The following is a 22,768-nucleotide window of genomic DNA, read 5'->3' as shown; positions in this document are numbered from 1 at the left end:
CATTGATAGATGAATGGATAATGAAAATGTGGTATCTATACCTATGTAGTATATATACTTACATGATGGAATACCACTCAGTCATAAAAAAAGAATGAGATCTTTCCATTTGTGATAACATGAATGGCCCTCTAAGGCTATGTGAATTAAGGTCAGACGGAGAAAGGCAAATACTTATGATTTTGCTTATATGTGGAAACTAAAAAAAAACAAATGAACAAACAAAACAAAACTCATAGATATAGTAAACAGATTGGTGGCTGTCAGAGGGGAGAGTGGTGTGGGGTTAGGTAAAATAGAGGAAAGGGATTAAAAAGGTAGAAACTTCCAGTTATGAAACAAATAAGATATGGTGTAATGTACAGCATGGTGACTACAGTTAATAACATTGTATTGCAAATTTGAAAGGTGTTAAGAAAGTAAATCTTAAAAGTTCCCATCACACGGGAACAATTTTTTTGTAACTGTGTACAGTGACAGATGGTAACTAGACTTATGTGGTGATCATTTCACAACATATACCAAGGTTTAATCACTATGTTGTACACCTGAAACTAATACAAGTTTATGTCAATTATACTTTAATTTTAAAAAAAGGTAATATATTCAGTGAGAGTCTCATCAAACTTTGACTAAATATATTTTCTGAAGTTGCTTCTTTTAAAATCAGGTCCTTGCAATCCTGTGCAGTAATGATTGTTGGAAAATTCTTTTTGTTCAGTTGAAATTGTATTCTTCATCCTGCCTTACCCCAGGAGTAGCACAAAATAGTTTGATTGTCCCCTACCGCCATTTTGTAATTGCTCTTTTTCAAGTTTGATATCTATTGGTTCTTCCAATAAAGGTGAGTACGAGGAAAAAATTGAAACTTGAAGTTATTTGAGAGCTAATACCTGACTCAGTAAACATCTAGTTTGGAATTCTAAGTTTGAACTCACTAAGTTTAGGAAGTCACTAAACTTTAAAATGATTGGGTTATCTTAGTAAACAGATCCTATTTAGATTGCCACTCCATTAGACATTCACATTGTGCTCTCGCTTAGGCGATTTAACTGCAGCCTTGATTCCCTTGTCTGTGAAATGGAATTTCTCATCCTTCATTACAGATATTTTGTGAGATCAAATTCAATAATGAATGTAAATTTTTAACAGAGAAGCTTACAAAATATGAACCTGATATAAATTGACAGTGAACTATTATTTTTTATTCTCAAACAATTGTGTAAATACCTATGAATATAGTTATGGATAAAATTCCATGAAAAATATAAACTTTGCTACTGGTTAATTCTACCTTTTTTTTTTTTTTTTTTTTTTTTTTTAGAAAAGTTTGATATTTTCCATTGAGATTATACAAAAACCACACTGAAGTTACTTTTATTTTTTTTTTTAAAGTAACATTTAAATGAAGGAAACTATATTTAGATCATTAGGTGAAAAACCAAAGAAATGCATAAAAGGATGCCTTTGTTAATTTGGAGTACCTTCAAATAGACTGAGGAATTTGTTAATCAATACAGATACAAATACTTGTTAAAGTCTTGCTGAGTACTATATCTGGAACCATAGGAGGTAAGTACTGATTCTACTAAAACACAGAAAACTCTGTTACTCATTCAAAGTTATTGCACACCTATTATGTGTGAAGTGAAATTTCAACTCATTTTAGAACCCATGCATTTCAGGTGCTGTGGCTGCATTAGAAAGCACCCCAAACTTTAGTAGCTTTTAAAAAAATGGTCACATTTATTTTTCTCATCAGTCTGCAGCTTGGGAATGTCTTGGCAGATAAAGCTTGCCTCTGAGCTACATGACGTCTGGTATCACATGGCTCAGCTTGAAGGCTAGGTCAGAGTCATCTGGGGCAGCTGGAATCAATGGAAGGCTCAATCACTTTTAGCCCTGGTACCTGCACTAAGAAGACTCAAACAGCTGGGGCTCTCAGACATGTCTTTCTATCTCTAGACATAGGATGAATCTCCATTGGGACTCATTGACATAAACGTTGCTGCTCCTATGCTACAGTGAATTGCCTTCAGGTGACACTTCACCACCAATGGCTGAGTCCAAGACTTGGGGTCCAAGTCTGTTTCCATCGCCTCACTGGAGATAACTCTGCAATGTGGTTTATGTTCCAGAGCTCTTCCCCAGAGAATCAGGCAAAAGATGGACCATAGTTGAGAATACATCCTTGTTTGTTCCCTTCTCCTTCCCTACCTGACTTCACTTCCTTACAGGTTACTGCAGATGAGCGCCCTGCAGTTAATTGCATGCTTCTGAACCCCTCTCTTGAGCTGTTCCCTAGTAAACCCAATCTAAGACATAGGATGAAAGTGCATGTAAAACATCAGGAAAAAAAAATCACTTATTAGAATAAACAAAGCAACAGACTTTTTTTTTTCTCACTGGAAACTTTGGAGAGATACTATATTGACTCTTCCTTAATATTAATTAATTTATCCTAGAAATATAGTTCTTTGGACTTTCCAAGTTTCCATTAACTTCTGCTCTTCATAATGTTTGACACTACTTTTGTTGAGATCTGTATACAAAAAAATCCCTATCTCTTGTACCACTCATCCATCTCAATTAGTTGAGTTTTATTCTAGCCTCTCTTTTCACACATGAAGCGTGGGACACACTTTTCAATAAAGTGTCTCAGCATCAACAGTTGTTATAAGAGATTCACACTAAGCATAGATTTAGACAGCTTTCTACAGACTCTGTGCCATTACTTTCAAGTAGAGGCTAAATATATCACTTGCAAATATATTCTCCCATTCAGTAGGTTGTCTTTTTGTTTTGTTGATGGTTTCCTTTGCTATTCAATTTTTTTTTTTATTTTGATGTAATGGAATCTAAACAATAACAACAGCAACAAATAAACAAACAAAAAGCAGAATCAGAATCAAACAAAATACAGAGAACAAACTGGTGGTTGTCAGTGGGGAGGAGGTACGGGGTGGCAAAGTAGGTGAAGGGGATAAGGAGATGCAGGCTTCCAGGTATGGAATAAATACATGATGGTGATAAAAGACACAGGGTAAGGAATGCAGTCAATTATACTGTGATAGTATCAGGACAGATGGTAGCTTCACTTGAAGCGAACATAGTGTCATGTATAGACTTGAATCACTGTGTTGTACACCTGAAACTAATGTAAGATCCTGTGCCATCTGTACTCAAATTAAAAATAAAATAAAATAAAATAAAATAAAATAAAATAAAATAGAGGCCAAATTTACATTATTGCATAAAATGAAATAATATTTGATGATTTAAATGGACTTTAAGCAAAAACTGAAAAACTTAGAAAGTTAAGTTTTCTAAATGGGCAATAGATACATTCTACCCCTTTACAGAATTTGGAAAATATTTCCCAGAAAGAAAAGGCAAGAAGAGCAAAGTTGAGGGTCAGAATAGGTGTATAGGGTAGCAGATAATTCCACTTATGTTTTACTATGGGAAACATTGTAAGTACATTAATCTTCTCTGCAAAGGTCTCCTAACTTATCACTCCTTTTATACTCTCCCTCCTTTTCATGCTTACATTTACCAGGGCCAGGAAACCAGTCACTTCTCTGACCCCAAGGCACTGATTCACACACTCATAGCAGAATACCCTAAGAAGGCACTTGCCCACTGAATCCCCCTGTTGTAATCCAGCATCAGTGTTCTGTAGCAACTCTTTCTGGCCAATTGTTAGGGAGAAAATGCATTTTGTGTAAAATGTATTTTAAACCTCACTTTTCTTAAGACAGTGAGAGCAAAGGAAGAAAGTTAATGATTGATGACATCTGTAAAAACTGAATGATAGTATTTTAATCTTTCAGGTTACACTCATATTCTGAAGCAATAATTTCTTTTTTTTTTTTTTTTAAATTTTTTTTTCAACGTTTATTTATTTTTGGGACAGAGAGAGACAGAGCATGAACGGGGGAGGGGCAGAGAGAGAGGGAGACACAGAATCGGAAACAGGCTCCAGGCTCTGAGCCATCAGCCCAGAGCCCGACGCGGGGCTCGAACTCACGGACCGCGAGATCGTGATCTGGCTGAAGTCGGACGCCTAACCGACTGCGCCACCCAGGCGCCCCAAGCAATAATTTCTTAACTCACAAAATGAATTTCATCAATGACGTTATTTAAAATTTTTTTTTTTCAACGTTTATTTATCTTTGGGACAGAGAGAGACAGAGCATGAACGGGGGAGGGGCAGAGAGAGAGGGAGACACAGAATCGGAAACAGGCTCCAGGCTCTGAGCCATCAGCCCAGAGCCCGACGCGGGGCTCGAACTCACGGACCTCGAGATCGTGATCTGGCTGAAGTCGGACGCTTAACCGACTGCGCCACCCAGGCACCCCAATGACGTTATTTTAAACCTTCCAGTTAAGATGGTACTTTGAAAAAATATTTTCTTTACCTGTAAAGTGGATTGAATCAGGAATTTTACTGAATTTATGAAATAGTTCCTACTTTTTTTTTTTTAAAAGATAAAATGTGGGAAAATGTGGTATGGAAGTCACAGAAGTGCAAAGTTATTTTACTGTTTAAAATAAAAATAAGTGAGGGGCACCTGGGTGGCTCAGTTGGTTAAGCGTCTGACTTCAGCTCAGGTCATGATCTCACGGTTTGTGAGTTTGAGCCCCGCGTTGGGCTCTGTGCTGAAAGCTCAGAGACTGAAGTCTGCTTCAGATTCTCTGTCTCCCTCCCTCTCTGCCCCTCCCTTGCTCATGCTCTGTCTCTCTCTGTCTCTCAATAATAAATAAACGTTAAAAAATTTAAAAAAATAAAAATTAAAAAAAATAAGTGAACATAGAAAAAAAATGAAACATGTAACCCTCACATACAAAAAAGAGAATAGGGGCGCCTGGGTGGCGCAGTCGGTTAGGCGTCCGACTTCAGCCAGGTCACGATCTCGCGGTCCATGAGTTCGAGCCCCGCATCAGGCTCTGGGCTGATGGCTCAGAGCCTGGAGCCTGTTTCCGATTCTGTGTCTCCCTCTCTCTCTGCCCCTCCCCCGTTCATGCTCTGTCTCTCTCTGTCCCAAAAATGAATAAAAACGTTGAAAAAAAAACAAAAAAAAAAACAAAAACAAAAAAAAGAGAATAGATTTAATGTTAATGGTATAGTTTGGGAACAGAAATTTTGACAATTAAGGACAGACCTCTTACTCATCACTTTAAAGATAATGTAGTGAGTGGACAAGATTCCAGTAATTAGAAAAAAGGGCTAGAGGTGGGGTAGGGAAACCAGATAAAATGATACAGCATGTTTCTCTAACCCTGTGGAGGTGTGGGATTTGCTCCATAGCTAATCTGGAGCTGTTGGGCAATTCTGGAGATGATTTTGAGTGTCACAACTAGGAGTGGGGACATTAGTTTCATTTAGCTGGAAGAGACCAGGGATGCTGTTAAATATCCTACAACACACAGAATAATCCTTCCCAACACAGAATTATCTGGCCCCAAATATCAATAATGCCAAAGTTTAGAAATCTGTTCTAAGCCAAGGCCTCTCTCTCCCACCAACAGAAAATTATAACCAAGGAAAATTATTATATTGAGAGAAATAAGTCACTAATATTTGCCTTCTTGTTTTTTTGTTTGTTTGTTTGTTTTTTGTTAATTTTGCCACATACCAATTTAGATCCCAAACCATGGGGCCTTTTACTTATGTGATCCTAAAGGTGGACCAATTTTTTTTCAAAAAACAGACACGAATTGTATTATACATTTGGCCCATTTCTGTACCTATTCATCATGACATCCTTGTGTTCCAGTAGGGGGATGATTTGTCCCATCATTTCTGTTCTAAGGAAAACCTTTCTGGACAGCCAGTCTATAGCTATCATAGCCTCAGGGTGGCTCCTTGGAGTGGAAATGGGATTACACCAATACGTTTCCTCCCAGGTTAGCTTTGCCTCCAGGCTTTTCATTATTGTTTCTGTCTCCTATAAGTAGTGTGTGCATGTTTTAAGAATCCCCCTGAAAAGTAACATTGGGTGGCAATTTCTCTTATTTTCCTAAATTCTTATTAATGGTGGTCTTGGTAGGCCCAGAAAATTTTGCAATAGATAAACAATTAGTTGTCAATTTGAGCAGAGAAACCCCCATAAAAAAGCAGTTAAATTTCCCTGGATGATCAGATATATTTTTCATAAGAATTCTCTTTGCTATAACATCCAAAAGCAATGACTGTTTACTCTAGGCAGGCAGTGTTACAATTGTTGTAAAGCCCGATCCCATAGAGGAGTATGTATAACTTGCAATTGGTATTGTGAGAAGGTTCAGCTAGTGAAGAATTCCTATGACGGTCATAGTCCTTGTTTTGTGTTTTGTTTTTTGTTTTTTGTTTTTTGTTTTTTGTTTTTTGTTTTTTAGACATGCCTTGGGGCAGGTAATACTATGTTGTATATATAGCCTTCCTTGTATGTATTGATAAGTGGCCAGGGAAGAGGTCCTTGGTAAAATGTCCTTGGCCACTTGGTTGATGTAATGTCTTTGCATACAAATAAATGAGGCTTATACCGGAGAGGAAGAAAGATCATTATAATTAAGAGGAAAAGAGATCAATACTTGTAAGGGTATATATTGTTGGCAGAGTTTGCATTTATAATCATCCCAGGGATGAGGAAAAACTATAATTTTATCTCTATAATCCTATAGGGTTTGTTAGTATTGACACTGGATTACAGAGTTTTAATTTGATTGCACCAATCATGAACATCCTGGTTGTAATACTAGGTGCATACTATCTTTGGACGCTCTTTTAATGATACTCATTAGGTAGTGGCCCATTTCTCTATTTGTTTGATGGAACTAATTAATAGTAGTGGCTTATGTATGATTTGAAGTAAAAGTTAGCCCAAACAGTTTAAAAGGCATTTAAAAATAACACATGGTGAATTTATAGGAACAGCTAATGCGAGTAGTGGTAGACATACAAGGAAGAGTACTGTCCTCAGTGCTGATGTATGTGATTATGTTAATGATGGGTTTTGGAGTGGTGGGGGTTCAGAGCTGATGGTCAAGAAAGAATTCTTGAGATGTCTTTGATGGAAAAAGGGTGATTTTATTACAGCACAGGGACAGGACCTGTGAGCAGAAAGAGCTGCACTAAGGTTGTAAAGAGTGAATGGTTACATAATATAGAGTTAGGAGAGGTAAAGTCCAGAAGGACTTTGATATGCTAAATAGGACTCCCAAGATACTTGAGGCCTTGCTATTGTCAAGCTAAAGTTGTTTTTCTCCTAGTAAGGCATTAACATTAGGACAGTAGGGGGTTCCTGGAGAAATGTTGTACTCTGTATTTGCCTCAAGTGTTTGTCAATGGGCTATAGGTTATAAGGAAATTTAGTTTTCCAGTCATTTCCTTCTTGCCTTTGCTCCACATATCACTATGGAGAGGAGGAGGATTTTAAGGTCTCCAGGAAATGGAGATATTTGTAAACTGATGGAGACTCTATCAGTTTAACCATTTGTTTTCTGTCTTTTCCTTCATCCTTGGGCAGCCAGGAGTGCCTGAGGAATGCCACACATATCCCACCTGGGGGAGGGCAGCAGTAATGCTAGCTTGTGCTTGGCCCTCAGCTTGCCTTATGGTCCCTCATAATTATTAATCAGATCCTTCTGCCCACAAATGATCTCTGACTTTTACCTCCACACTGTTGCTGTGCCCCTTCCTTATCTGAGAAGTTTTCATCCTCAGCAGTGTCAACTACATGTCTTTTGACGGATCACTCTAGTCCTGGTAATTTGCATCCTACTGTTGACAAGGAATGTCTGAAAACTGATGGAGACTCATGTCTTGCATGACTGTGATCTCTATCAGTTTACCATTTGTTTTCCCTTTTTCTTTGTTCCTGGGTATCCAGGAGTGCCTGAAGAATATCATACATATCCCACCTATACTTTTCCCTCAGCTTGACTTATGTTCCCTCATCATTAGGATTAACCAACACAACTAAGCAACAACATGGTTCCCATTATCCCCAGTGTGACCCATGTTGTGTGATTCCACGTGGGGTACATGTACTGTGCTGTTTTCAGACATTCCTTGTGTCCTTCTTCTAGGAGCTCAGCTGCCTCGATGATGACACTTTGCTCAGGACAAAAGGGAAGCTTGGCTTAGCATTTTCCTGCACACCACCCCCCCAGGATCCTGAGAGTCTCCTTAAACACTAAAGTTCCTTTGCATACCTCCTTTATCTTTGACCCCCAAATATATGTTGGCAATTTTACTCTAAGCATATGACCCCTGACACACATCTGAAAGGTCTCATGACTGAGGTTTTACTAAACAGTAATAAATGACTTTTTTTTTAATTTTTTTAATGTTTATCTATTTTTGAGAGAGAGAAAGAGACCATGAGTGGGGGAGGGGCAAAAAGAGAGAAAGAGACACAGAATCTAAAGCAGGCTCCAGGCTCTGAACTGTCAGCACAGAGCCCAATGTGGAGCTCCAACTCGTGAATCATGAGAACATGACCTGAGCCAAAGTTGGACACTTAACTGACTGAGCCACTCAGGCACCCCATAAATGACGTTTTTAATCACAGCTAGCCTCTCAAGGTCCTGGAAACCTTGGTTCCAAAGTTCCTTAGATACTTACGCTGTGCCAACCTGAAAGTATATAATAAATCAGTCTACCTAACCCCAGTGCAGCTCTTTCTGCCCATGGATCCTGTCTCCATGCTTTAATAAAATCACCAATGACACCTTCAAGAATTCTTTCTTGGCCATCAGCTCCAAACCCACACCATCACTTCAAAACCCCATCAAAATTATATGGTCAACAGATGAAAATGCTTCTTTCTCCAGATAGTGGTTGGTGGGTGCATTTGGCTTATGTTGGATGATGAGAGAATGCAGAGTGAGGATGGTCCCATCATCAATAGTTCACAGCATTTCCTTATTAGGACCAAGGAGAAAGTGGCCAGGCTCTGGAATTTTGGTAAGAGAAGAGGGAAAAGTGAAAGCACTAGGTGGTTGTTCCTTTGCTCTGCCCTATAGTGTCAGGGTTCCCGTGTTTATGAAAACTGGAAATTAGATGTATCTGGTATGGGTATAAACACCAAAAGAGGTTGCAGTATCTCTATTAGTAGTCTCTTCAGTTATTATCTATTTAAATATGGTGTAGTTATGCCATATTATGTGTGTGTATGTAGGTGCTTAAAATAATCAGAATTATGAATGGTATTTTTAACTATTTGAGGGACCATTGGGGCAGAGAGAGAAGGAGAGAGAGAATCCCAAGCAGACTCCATGCTCAGTGCAGAGCCTGACATGGGACTTGAACTCATGAGCCATGAGATCATGACCTGAGTTGAATCAAGAGTCAGATGTTTAACTGACTAAGCCACCCAGATGCCCCTCAGCTTCCCTTTTTATAAAACTATCACAGTCTTGAGAGAAAAATATGCCCAAGGAAACACAACAAAATAGCTATCTACCTAAGTAGACTACTATTATTTATGAATATCATTAAACAATTACTTAATAAAAGTTTATAATTAGAATTCCACAGTATCTTAATAATCTACCATGATAAAGTAGATTATAACAACCATACATGGATGGTTCAATGTTATAAACTCTATAAACATAAGTCAACCATATTATTAACTCAAAGGGCAAGAATATCTGACGAGTTCAATAGATACCAACATTGGAAAGGGAAGGTAAATTAATTATCTTTACAGATGACATGATGGTAAATCTGAATAACACAAAAGAATTATGTTTTTAAAAAATGATATAATGAGAATATTTAATAGTTTATTGATTATAAATTAGTGCATTAAATTCAATAACTTGTCCTAAATAAAGAATAATCACTTAGGATATACTCTGTAGGAAATGAGAAAGAAAGAACAGAAGGAAAGATGTAAAAAAAATGAAAAGCTGTACTTTATCATAAGAAGATTCATTATTTAAAGAAAAATAATGCTATCTAAATTACTGGACGTATTAATATCAAATCACCAAAAAAAATTGTGGTGCTTTGATTTCAATAAAATTATTTTTTTTAATTTATTTATTTATTTTGAAAGAGAGAGAGAAGGCACAAGTAAGGGACAGTCAGAGAGAAAGGAGGGAGAGAGAGAGAATCCCAAGCAGGCTTTGAACTGACAGTGGATTTTTGGTAAGAGACACGGGGCTCAAACTTGTGAACCATGAAATCATGACCTGAACTGAAGTCGGATGCTCAACCAACTGAACCATCCAGGCATCAATAAAATGATTCTTAATTTTATCTGAACATAAATACACTAAACAAGTATTAAAAGTGATGAAAACAGCTTGGAACTGCAAAAAAGGGGCATATATTCTCTGGGGGGGGAAAAAAGAGTAGGAGTTAACTTGGTGAATATGAACAATGCTTAGAGAAAAAGGAGCAGGGCCAACCAGTGGCTTGAGTGCAGTGAATGTGCCTAAACAGGCGGGGACCAAAGTACGCAGTATCTTGTAGGCACTGCTCATAGTCTTTCCCAGAGAAGAATGTGAAGTCACTGAGATATCTTCACCAATAATAGGATGGGATCAGAATTTGCTTTGAGAAGATCATAGGCATAGTATTACTTAATAAAAGAAGTAAACATGGGTAAATTAAGACAAAAAAAAAAAAAAAAAAAAAAAAAAAAAAAGGACATGAGGAAGTCCCAGCAGTTTGAAAGGATAGTAGGTTTTTGAATAATTGTTTTAGAAAAGTCTTGCTATTACACCTCAAATAAGGAATTTAAGTTAGTTGGACACAAAATCTTTTATTTCTCAATGCCTTTTGAAAGTTGCTCTAATGCTTTTTGGCATTCGATATAGTGGAAAAGTTTTGAATTATATAGATTTTTGTTCATGTGTTGGGAATGTGTTATTCTTTTCAATATGGAGGCTTATGAATTTTTTTTTAATGTTTATTTATTTTTGAGACAGAGAAAGAGCATGAACGGGGGAGGGTCAGAGAGAGAGGAAGACACAGAATCCAAAGCAGGTTCCAGGCTCCGAGCTGTCAGCAAAGAGCCCGACACGGGGCTCAAACTCACAGACTGTGAGATCATGACCAGAGCCAAAGTTGGAAGCTCAACTCACTGAGCCACACAGGTGCCCCAGCAATATGGATGCTTATAATATTTGACCTCAAAATCATAATATAAAATTTTTACCAGGATATATCCAGTATAGATATCTTCTTATAGTTTTCCAAATACATGTTAAACACTCTTGGTTTTCACACATAGACTTACTTTTTAGATTAGAAACCCTATTATTTTGCAATAATAATATTATTCTTCTCTACAGTTTATTTTTTTTATTTTTTAATCTATGGTCAATCTGTTTTTAACATTAGTAAATAAAATTTATGTTAGTATTTTAGTTGTTTTATATTTTCCAGGTTTTCTTACTCTTTGGCTTCTTACTATTGGGATTTTCTACCATTTATAGTTTGCTACTTATCAATACTATGATTTAATTTTTGTTTTCTTTGGTTTTCATTTTAATGGAGTCATTCCTTGATTTAAGTTGTTATATTATATCACTTTTTCTTTTATAGAGAACACAAAACATTTTAGAAGATGTCTCTAGAAAAGTGTTTTTAGACAAGAGTGGTTTATTCCAAATATTGTGCTCATTACTGCTCTGTTCCTCTGTACCAGCATTTATTTCTTATAAGCCCTATGTTATTATTGTCTATTTCTCTATTTCTATCTTTTATATGTTTTAAGTAAAATTATTATTTTTGGACTTTCTGAGGCACTTCTAATAGTAAATCCTTACCCACATCAAATCAAATGAATGGATGCCAGAATTAACTATACATTTAGAGGCAGAAGAGAAAAATCAATAAGATTGCATGAAATAATCATAAAAGTATATATAAAACTTGTGTTTGAAATGTAGAAAATAATCATTACCTTGCTCAGTAGATACAGTTATTTAAGAACAACAACATAAATACTGACAGACTTTCTCCTTGACCAAACTTTATTCAGGTTCCTCTGAGCCCTCTTTTTGATGAGGACTCCACCTTGGCTCAGATTCTTGCTGTGGCTGCATAGCCCAGTTTTAGCAAAAATCCTGTTAAATGACTTTAACAGGAATCCCCCTACCATTGATGTCTCCTTTTAGTAACTTTCCGTCTACTAACCCCCTCCCTGCTCCTTGGCTATAAATCTCCATTTATCCTTGCCGTATTAGGAATGGAGCCCAGTTCTATAATGAGGTCTCTTTTTCCCTATTGCAATAGTTTCTGAATAAAGTCTGTTTTTATCACTAACTATTGTCCAGCTCCAGTTTTCTTTAAAAGTACACTTTAATAACGTATGCAAGGATACACTGAAACTTGAGACAAAATGCTAAAAGAATAGGAAATAAAAGTAGAAAATGCTTTTTACAAATGGAATTAGCTTTGCTTCTCTTATGGGGAGAATAAAAACAAACACAAACAAACAAACAAACAAAAAACAGGGCAAAATAGTTCAGGAAGAGCCAGAACAGTGGGGCTCAAGCTGCAATGTCCTCCAGAAAACCTTGCCTTATTAAGCTAATTGGTTTCTGTTTGCTTCCTCTCTGGCCCCAGGTGCTTTCTGCTCTGCTCTGTAGGCAGTCCCAGTTTTTCCAGGAGGGTGTGAGAGTATTACTCAGTGTGCTGTAAATACTCAGTAAAAGCTAACTTCCTAACTGCCTGGAGCTGAACTGACTTGTGCCACAAAGCTGTGGAATTGCTACATAGGGGCTAGAGAGCCAGGTGGAAGACTGCAGCTCCTTGTTCCTGTCTTGGAGATCTTTTATTGGCTACTCGTGTAAGAGTGGCCAAGCTGGTTTAACAAAAGGGAATAAGCACTGTCCTATTTCATTCATATTAAGAGAATTAAAAAACACACATCTCTCCCAGGGTGCTTTTACACTTATTTATACCAGGATATGCACTACCTCCATTATGCACACATAATTTTCGTAATTGTTATTTTTAATAACAAAGAATGGATGAATGTGTCTTCTATTATCGTTATAAACATACTCTTCTTAAAATTGATTGAGCATTACATTAAACTTCATGATTTAAAAAAAAAAAGTGTTGTTTTGGAGAGTTCATCTGTACACTGAAAAATAATCTCCATAGAACTAGTTTTGTGAACAAGATTGGTTTAGCTCTAATTGGTTTAGCTCTAAATTAGACAAATACTTCAAATAGAAATATTAGAGTAGTCACAGTCTATCTCTGCTGTTATGCGTAATCTTCTGGGAATAGAATGAACATTATACAAAAATGTAATTTTTGAGAATGTGAGTTACAAAATAAAAAGATTTTAACTTTGTTTTATCTGGAATATCTTCCTAAAACTATCATTTTTTTCCCATCTTCTTAGGAACTTGTATAGCAATTCTAAGTGAAGTTACACTATTAAGCGGCTAAGAGTTCATTTTATGCAGTTAGGCAATAGTACCTTTATACTCTGTCAAAACATATTCTTTAATCATGAATGTCTTTCATTTTTATTTTTTATTTTTATTGTGGCTGAGATTAGAAAACAATTTATAATTGAAATTTTTATGCAATGGATTTTTAGGTCTCCTAAATACCTTACTTGATATTCCAAAAATGCTATTCTATATTTGAGTACTGTAAACACCATCTAGATAGAAGTCTTCTTAGAATAGAAACAGATTGTTTGACATTTGGTTGTTCTTTATTCCGATAAAAGTGATGCATAGAAAAAAGTTTAGCTTTAAAAACATTTGGCAAGTGAGCTTAGAAAAAAAAAGCCCATTTTGCTCAAGGGTTTGGGCAAGCTTTAGTATTAGACAAAAAAGCTGGGATTGATAATGGAAATAGCAAGAGGTTACTTTCTTCATTTCTCCAGTGTTTATAAAAAGATCAGTTTTCACACCAATACTTACTGAACAAAAATTAATAATTTCACACACTCTTTTTACTACAGGAAAGAATGGCAAGATCCCAGTGTTTCTGAAAGTGCGGTCCTCATGGCTCTGTATTATTTAATAACAAGATAGCAAATAGATTTTGATGCAAGTTCAATTTTGGGGTATGCCAAAGAAACTAGAGTTAACAGCTAAATAAATAAATCATGTTCAATACCTTAGTTGAGTTTAACAAAATGTATTTAGGTGGTTAAAAAGATTGCTGGGGACACTGTAGGTAAGGTTTCTAAATGTAATTGGGAATGTCACAACGAGTCATAATGAAATGTACAACTGTGCAGATTTATGCTTTGCACCAGACATTCCTAATGCATGGTAGAGTTACACATGAAAAAGCCTTCAGCGTCAGTTATGGAATTGTACGATAAAGAAAAATTCATTTTTCTATTCCTTTATGATAACACATTTTAATGGCTCTAGCTATATGAAAGCATTTTTAATACAAAGGCCATGAATTATATGAACCATGCATGAGAACTAACTGGAAAAAAGTAATTTTCAGTATGCTAATGCTATGCTGTAGTGCTTGGAACGGAGCAGTCCAATAGAAATTTAATGTAAGTCCTACGTGCAATGTAAAATTTTCTAATATCCACATATAAAAGAATAAAGAGAAACAGGTGAAATTAGTTATAACAACATATTTTATTTAACCCCAAATATCCAAAATGTTATATGTCTTTAACATGCGATCAATATAAAAATTATTGAGATATTTTACATTTTTTTCTATACTTGTAACTCTGGTGTATATTTTATACCTACAGCACATTTTAATTTAGACTAGCCAGATTTCAAACACATATTGGATAGTACAGGCATACACAAGAATACCTATGTTACTTCTTCATTTCATTTCCGTACTATGATTTTCTCATAAATTTGTATGCATTGTCATATTAAATAGTGATTAAAAGCAAAAATTTCGCCTAAGCCTAGGTTATTTCCTGGTAAAACTTAAATATTTACTCATAAAAATTAACATTTTTCAACTGGAAATGATTGATTTGTTTGTAATAGTTGAATACTGAAAGGCATAGCCTCCAAATGTCATTTTTATATTAATGGATTGTCCTAACATAAAAGTTTTCTCTCCTGTGTATATCAGGTGTTTTAATATTTCCTTAATGTATAAAATGGATATATAGTCAAACTATTTCATAGGAGATATGCTTATAATTGAACTTTCATGAATCCACATGTATCTCCTTTCTTTTCAAAGGATTGAAGGATTCCTCCTCTCAGGAACACTAAAAAACGATTTAATTTACCTGCCCATTCTCTGTCACAGTATCTTATCTTACTGAATGACACTCTAATTCCTTACCTTGTCTGTCACCACTCATCACGAGATAATGAGCTGACCCTTCTCTGAATAGGTAGCTGGAGCTAGAGATAGCACTGAATGTTTGTTGATGAGAAAAGTGGATAACAGGTACGTGTTTAAGAGATGGGCAATACCTGGAGAGGGACAGAATAAATGTGGGTGGTCCATGCGGACAGTGCTTCCAGCTCAGCCAGGCGATGATGAAGGGAGAATGGAGAATGAAATCACAATGACTTACTCATATCGCCTTAAAAAGCACGAGTCAACTGGTTTGGCTAAAACAAACAAAAAGTCCAAAATACTAGCCACCCTCGATATAAGTAAAGGAAACTTGAAGTGGTTAATAGCAAATATCCCATCTCACAGTTAAGGTCCATTATCACATTTATTAACTGAATTCAATTCGTTAGAAATAGTTAAGTTCTTAAATTTAAAAGTTCAAAATCACCATAAACCCATTGGCTTTTTATTTCCTATCAACATGTTCATTTTGTCCCAACAGAGTAGCTATATCTGCTATTAACCATTTTAATTACCACTTTAGAGTTTAAATGTCATCATAATGGACCACATTATTTGAAAATTTAAGCATTCTATTCTTTCAAGGTTCATTAAATACAAACACTTCAAGTCATAATCATAATACATAGGTCAAGAATTTGTACCCTTATTTTGAAAGTGGTAATTATTCTTCTCTCTTATCTATTGCCAAAGCAGAATGGAATGAGTTAGTGTCAGCCCTTGAAAAACAAGTATGATGACTTGAAAAAGTAATAGATAATTCTCTATATAAGTAAGAAAACTTTATGGTAACATATTAAAATGTTCATTGAAGGACTATAAATATTAACTGTCCATTTTAGGTCAGGAATTACAATTGGTAAAATCAAAATATAAAAACAAAAAAAACCAACTGAGACATAATTTTATTATGAAACAACATTGTGTATTATTCACACATTTAATAGTATCTTTTTGATACCCATTTTTCACAAGTTGCATATACCAAAACTTCCATGTTCAGAAAGAGTAGAAATCAACTAGCAGCTATGGTTACTAGATTAATGGTATATCCATAAAAGTCAAGACTAATTTATCCACCCCATAATTAAAAAACTACAGCTTAGCTTCTAAATGGAAAGAGAACAAACAAAACAAACAAACGAGAACCCCTCAGAATGATTGTTTTAACTACACTACGGTGTTTTAAGCTTGTGTTCATATAATGTTACTGATTTCAGCAGGATCCTTGGACGCCCATGAATCTCACCATTAAAGGGGACCCAGAGGTTCACAACATGAAATGACATAGGGACATGCAGAAAACATTGATCTTGAAGAGACATTTGAAATCATCTAATATATATCCTTTATGTTATGGATAAAGAATATTTGGTAATTTTGTTTACTAAATAACTTTACCCTCCCAAGTTCTATATTCACTCCTTTCATTAAAAGAGAATTCTAGATTTCCTTGGGGGAAATTGCCTCCTATTATCAATTCCTGTGTTTTTGGTAGCCAAAATCTACCTCTCTTCACCTCCAGAAAAGGGAACTAATTGACTTAAGCCATCTTGCTGGCCAGAGTGATTTTACCAGGCAGAAGCATGATTTGTGACAGCATAAGCCAGCCTCAGGACTGCTGTCCAACTGACTGTTGAGGGGAAAAGCCGTCTTCTTTTTCCACGGAGCTTGAGAATATGAAGATCTGGGATTTGAATTCTTGTGGTCATCTTTCAAATATGCAAGGGAGATTGAGTTTAAGAAGAAAGATAACACGGAGTTGTTGTAACTACTAGTTATCATTTGTCCAGCCACTGCTCCATGAGGAACTTCTGATCCTGCTGTCCCTGAAGCCGATCTTATATCTGAACTTTTTAATTAGAGAAGAAAATTAATTCATTTTTTTTTTTACTCAATACAGTTCTGGTTTGGTTTTTTATTACTTCCCATCCCAAGAATCTTAGTTGGTTAAAGATATCAAACATTATAAATCTTATCAAGGTCTTAAAATGGCCCACAATTAAGTTGTGTTGTGGAGGTTACTGTAGGGGCCTGAGTCTTTTCTACTGGCTTTCAGTTTATTGTTCTTGAATCCATAAAAGGTTGTATCCCTCAGTTACCTAAGATGCTTCCAGAGTGTGGAATGATGGCTACCTGGGGAGTCTTGCCATGGCATCTGGGGACCAAGATTTAGTTTATTTATTGCCAGTACCTTCACTAGATGGGAAAGACATTCATGTCTCTCCTTAATGGTATACAAAGTGTGGTTTTGGATCTTCTGGAATAAAAACACAGAATATGAGGAAAGCAATAGGAAAGTAAGCAACAAAAGACAAATAATAAGTTCAAAAAGTGTAACAGATTTCATCAGAGTTCAAACTATTCTCTTTCCCTCTGCGAGGTACCATTTCCCTGTAGCTCCTTTCTGCAAAAAGATTATACACCCTTGCTCTGCAAAGCTTAGTTGTGGTCATGTGACCTCATCTGACCAGGGAAACAGTGTCATTGTGATGGTAATGTTTATGGACAACTTGGTTAGGCTACAGTACCCAAGAACTCAAACATAAATTTGGTATTCCTGTGATGAGATTTTGTAGGTATGATTAGCACCTACAATCAGTTGACTTTCTGTAAAGGAGATTATCCTGCATAATCCTAATGGCTTGAGCCAATCAGTTAAAAGGCCTTAAAAACAGAACTGAGGTTTCACTAAAAAAGAAGAAATTTTGCTTCTAGACTGTAGCGCCAGCTCTTGAAAGAAATTCCAGGTTGTCCAGCCTGCTCTTCTTGACAGACCCCTCTCTTCCCCTACAGATTTCAGACTTGCCTAACTAGTGAGATGAATCTTCCTCTCTGTCTGTCTCCTATTGACTCTGCTTCTCTGGAGAAACCTTAAGTGACCCAGCTTCAGGCAGAAGTTTTAAGGACCAGCAGTAAGTGGTGCTCACCTCTCTTTTCTTTCTCTCACAAGTTCAACAATGTTGCAAAATAAAATCAAGAGTCAACCAACTAACCAAAGAGCATAAGGCAAAGACTCAGGGATTTAAGTAATCTGCAATGGATATGTAGGTAGTGTTAGAAAAAAATAAACTTTTATCTTTGCAAACTACTGAGATTTTAAGGTTGCTTCTTATTACATTATATTTTAGCTTAAGCTGACTGATTCAGGAAATGAGATAGAATATGCACAGAACTGAACTCCTCTATCTTCTTTGAAAAATCTTATATATGTATAGTCTGCTTTATTTCAGTTAATGTTAATGTTAATGTGGAGTCTGTTTTGTGACCAAAAACCTATGTTTTTGATCTACCTGTGATCTTTGAGGCCTCATGGTTAGACAGTTTACGGAGGCTTGATCTGGCAAGACTAAAGGTAGAAAACTGCCCTACGCATCCCAGACGTGGGGCACTGCCAGTGCATTGCAGTATCTGAATGGAGTTGCAGTCAAGGATTCATCCCCCCTCCCCCCACCCCATGGCCCATGCTCTTACACATATGCCTAGATCAGGAGGCTCCAAACAGAGGGTCCTCAGTGATGCCTTCCCCAGTGCCCCTGCCAAGACCTCCTTATTGGGAGAAGAGGAGAAAACCATAGAGATATTTTTCCCCACTCTGACTCTGAATTGTCCACCCCTGGTTCTACTCCTCCTTCCCAGGACCTGGGGTCCAAAACATGACAAAAGCCTGTTGTTGGGGTCTCCATTAGCAAAATAATGAAACCCAAGTCTGTGTGAATCCACTTAACCCTCACCAGGAGTCATTCCCTGGGAAAAAAGGAAATGTTGAGGAACAGCATCTACTGCCTGATAGCCTCTTGATTATGGTCTTGTGGTGATTAAAGGCTTGGTGGTTACTTTCATTTTGACATTGTATCTGAACAGATTGCTCTACCCTTGGCAGCTCAGCTCTCTCCAGCTCAGTACAACTCGTCAACAGTCACAACTATCTACAGATGTCATGAAGTCATTTTTGGCTCCTTTATTTTTCTCATTCTCACATCTAACCCACCAGGGAATAATACTGGGATATATTTGAAAGTGATTGTGATCATTTTCATCACTTCTGCTACCATCCTTGTGGGCCCCAGGCAACATTATCTCTCACCTGCATTAGTATTAGTGAAATTGTAGCACTACCATTCTCTTGGTTCCTACTGTTATCTAACTGAAGACTATTCTCAAAACAATAGCCATAGTGATCCTGTGAAAATGTAACTCAGATCATGCTACTTCTTAGATGGAACCCTGAAATAGCTTCTTATTTCCTTAAGAGTAAGAGCTGGCATCCTTACAATGATTGGCAAAGTCCTACATGCTCTGCCCATCATGTCTCTGACCTTGTTTTTTACATTTCCTTCCATTTTGCCTGCCAGCTTCTCTTCTGTACCCATCTATCAGATTAAATTCTGGCAATTCTTTAGTCCTTTCCTTGAAAGCCATACTACATTGCAGAATAATTTGATAAACCAATCACAGACAATGGCTTATAAGGCATAATGTATCACCTGTAATAGATCACGTTAAATTTTCACAGATGCTCTCATTGTCTAACTCAAAGGATGTCTCATGCAGCAATTTTAGTCAGTGATACAGGGCCAGATGGGTCACAGTTTGAAGAACAAAGACCTTTCAGGTCATATTTCTAGTCATAACTCATAAGCAAATTATACATAAAAAGAGCTATGAATAAGCAAACATCATGGATAAGGTTTTTTCCCCTTAAATTACAGGAACATACTTGACATTTTGGATTACTTTTTAAGGAATCAGTTTACATAAGCCAGTGGACATATTCATATTAGTATGGGAATGCCAGGGGAATGCACCCTTGTATGGAATCTATTTTATATTATACTCAAAAGCATATTACATATACACATATCTGCACATATGTATTAAGTTATAGATTATATAGATTATAGAGTATGTATACTCTACTTTAATTACCAAGTGACAACAATTTGACAAAGTTCAGAAAAGCTAATTTTTCCAAATGGAAAGATAGAGAAAGCTAAGATGAAATTAACTCCATATTTCTATTTCTAATTCAAAAACAAAATGTCATTACTTCTAATTTAATCACTTGTGTTTTAAATTAGTATATTTTAAATTTTGGCAACTTGAACAAATTATGATTTGTATTAAAATTGTGGGGACCTGTAGAATGACTTAGACAATCAGACTGGATCTTATCTGCTGTCTGATAATCTATAATAAGTGAAGAGATTAAAAATTCAGTCCAACATCTCTTTCAAAAATAAAGAAAAGAAAAGACTTTAGTTTACCCAGACTCTTTACTTTGTCCCGTATCTAAGTATTTATACAGATGTTAAACATTAGATTTTCCATTATGTTGATTGATTCCAGTCATCTTAAGATTATTCCTCTCCATAGATGTCAGCACAATGGGTTTTTAAAAAGCTGTTGTTCTGAGTGATGATCATCAGGGGAAGGAATACGACATTTCTAGGAGAATTTTAGCATTTCTATAAAATGTAAGATTTGCTCATAGTGGTGGAGAGAAATGTGTAATAACATCAAACATATGAAATCCTTGTAATGAGGTCTTGAATACTTGATCATAGGGGGAAAAAACCTAAAGAGAAATTCTTTCAGAGTATTTTATGTAGTTAAGAAAAAAAAAATGTTTCTCAGTGCTGTTGTAGTCCTCAAAACACAGTGAAGGTCACTGCAATAGGAAATGTCTCTGCTGATTTAGATAAATGTGGCCTCATTCCAATATACTCTGTTTTTCCTTTTATCCAATTGAAAACCTACCACAGGTTTTTACTGTAGGCTGTCAGACAGAGCACAAATATTTCATAAACCGTAGTGGGCTTATTAAGTTGGCACCAATTTTAGCCTTTAGGGCAGTTTACTTCATGTTTTAAAATGCTCTCCCCCTTCCTTTATTTATTATGGAACACACAATACAGATGTTGCTGTTTTGATGACCTAATGTTAATGATACCTCCCTATCCATGTGCTGGTATTAGTACACAGATCTGAACTTATGGATTGTATTGCAGGAATGCAGGTAGATATGGAGATGCACGGTTGATGAGTAATTTACATTTAAAAATACCCAAAATAAATTGGCCTTTTAAAAATTTGATGATTCTAATGTTTAATTTATGCCTATGCTGTCTGCTTGTCATAATAAAATAAATAAGGAAAAGTCAGACATAAAAATCATGTAATGAAAAACTTTGGAACCTAAAAATCCTTTTTTGAGGGATACTCTAAGCCAGACACTGTTAGATGAACTTAAACTATACTCAATCTTTAATTTGTATAAATTGAATCCTTCTATGTGAGGGATTATTATTATTATCATTAGACAGGAAAATTAGGTAACTTTCCCAAAGCCTCCTATCTACTGTGTATCAAAGAGGGATTCAAACTTGGATACAATAATTCCAGAGGCTAAACTCTTAACCGCTGTATCAAGATCAATTTGGATAAAATGTAAATGAAGAAGTAAACTAAAATTAGTAATAGATGAAAGAAAGTTGGAGGTAAAAGACTAAAGAAGGATACATTGACCAATAAAAAGTAGACTAAAAATAAAATGTTCAAAGTAATAGAGAAAATGCAAAACAAGTTTAAGAAAATAAGTTTAACAAAACTTTAAAACAAGTTTAACAAAATAAGGCAATTCATACTAAAAGTGTTAACATTTTATTTGAATTAGATCACACACACTTGCAAAAGACTGTTAAGAAAATGAAAACTGTGTTAAAAGAAAAAAAAAATAGTTTAGTAAGTATTAAAAGGAAGTGTACATCCTAACACGCTGACCTAATTCAAAAGCAAAAAAAGATTGCACTGTGGTCTGGATTCTGGGTCTCTGCTTGGTTCCTTCATTCTCTCATGCACGCAAGTGCTCCTTAGAGAGGGGGAGAGAGGATCCAAAATGGGCTCTGCACGGACAGCAGACAACTCTGTGTTGGACTCTAACTCACGAACTCAGGAACTTAGGAACAGTGAGATCATAACCTGAGCCGAAGTCAGATGCTTAACTGACTGAGCCACCCAGGTGCCCCCCCTTAAACACATCTCGAGTGCTTTCTTAGCCTTCGGCACTGATGCAAGCCCTGGAGATCCAGGGTAAACAAAGAAGATGCAGGAACCTCCCCACATTGAGTTTATGTTCTCCTTGTTATGGAGGGAGACAGGTAATAGACACATTTGTAAGTGAAATGAAGTGTTTTAAGTAAGCGCTGTGGGGAGAAGTGAGGTGGAGGACTAGAGTGCTGGTGGTTACCATGCTGGACAGTGATCAGGCAAGTGGTACTTCAGGAAAGAACTAGAGAGGCCGTTTGGATATCTGGGAGAAGAATATTTCAGAAAGAACTGGAGATTACCTTTCTGGGCCTGGCATGTGTCTGAAATCCTTCAAAGAAAGCAAAGAGGCCATATGACTAAAGCAGAAGTATTACTCTCCTCCATAACAAATGACCACAAATGTGGTGGCTTAAAATAATAGAAATTCATTCT

The sequence above is a fragment of the Leopardus geoffroyi genome, chromosome B1 (assembly GCF_018350155.1).
Source record: "Leopardus geoffroyi isolate Oge1 chromosome B1, O.geoffroyi_Oge1_pat1.0, whole genome shotgun sequence".
In the NCBI taxonomy this organism is placed as follows: domain Eukaryota; kingdom Metazoa; phylum Chordata; class Mammalia; order Carnivora; family Felidae; genus Leopardus; species Leopardus geoffroyi.
This window is presented reverse-complemented; position numbering follows the sequence as displayed.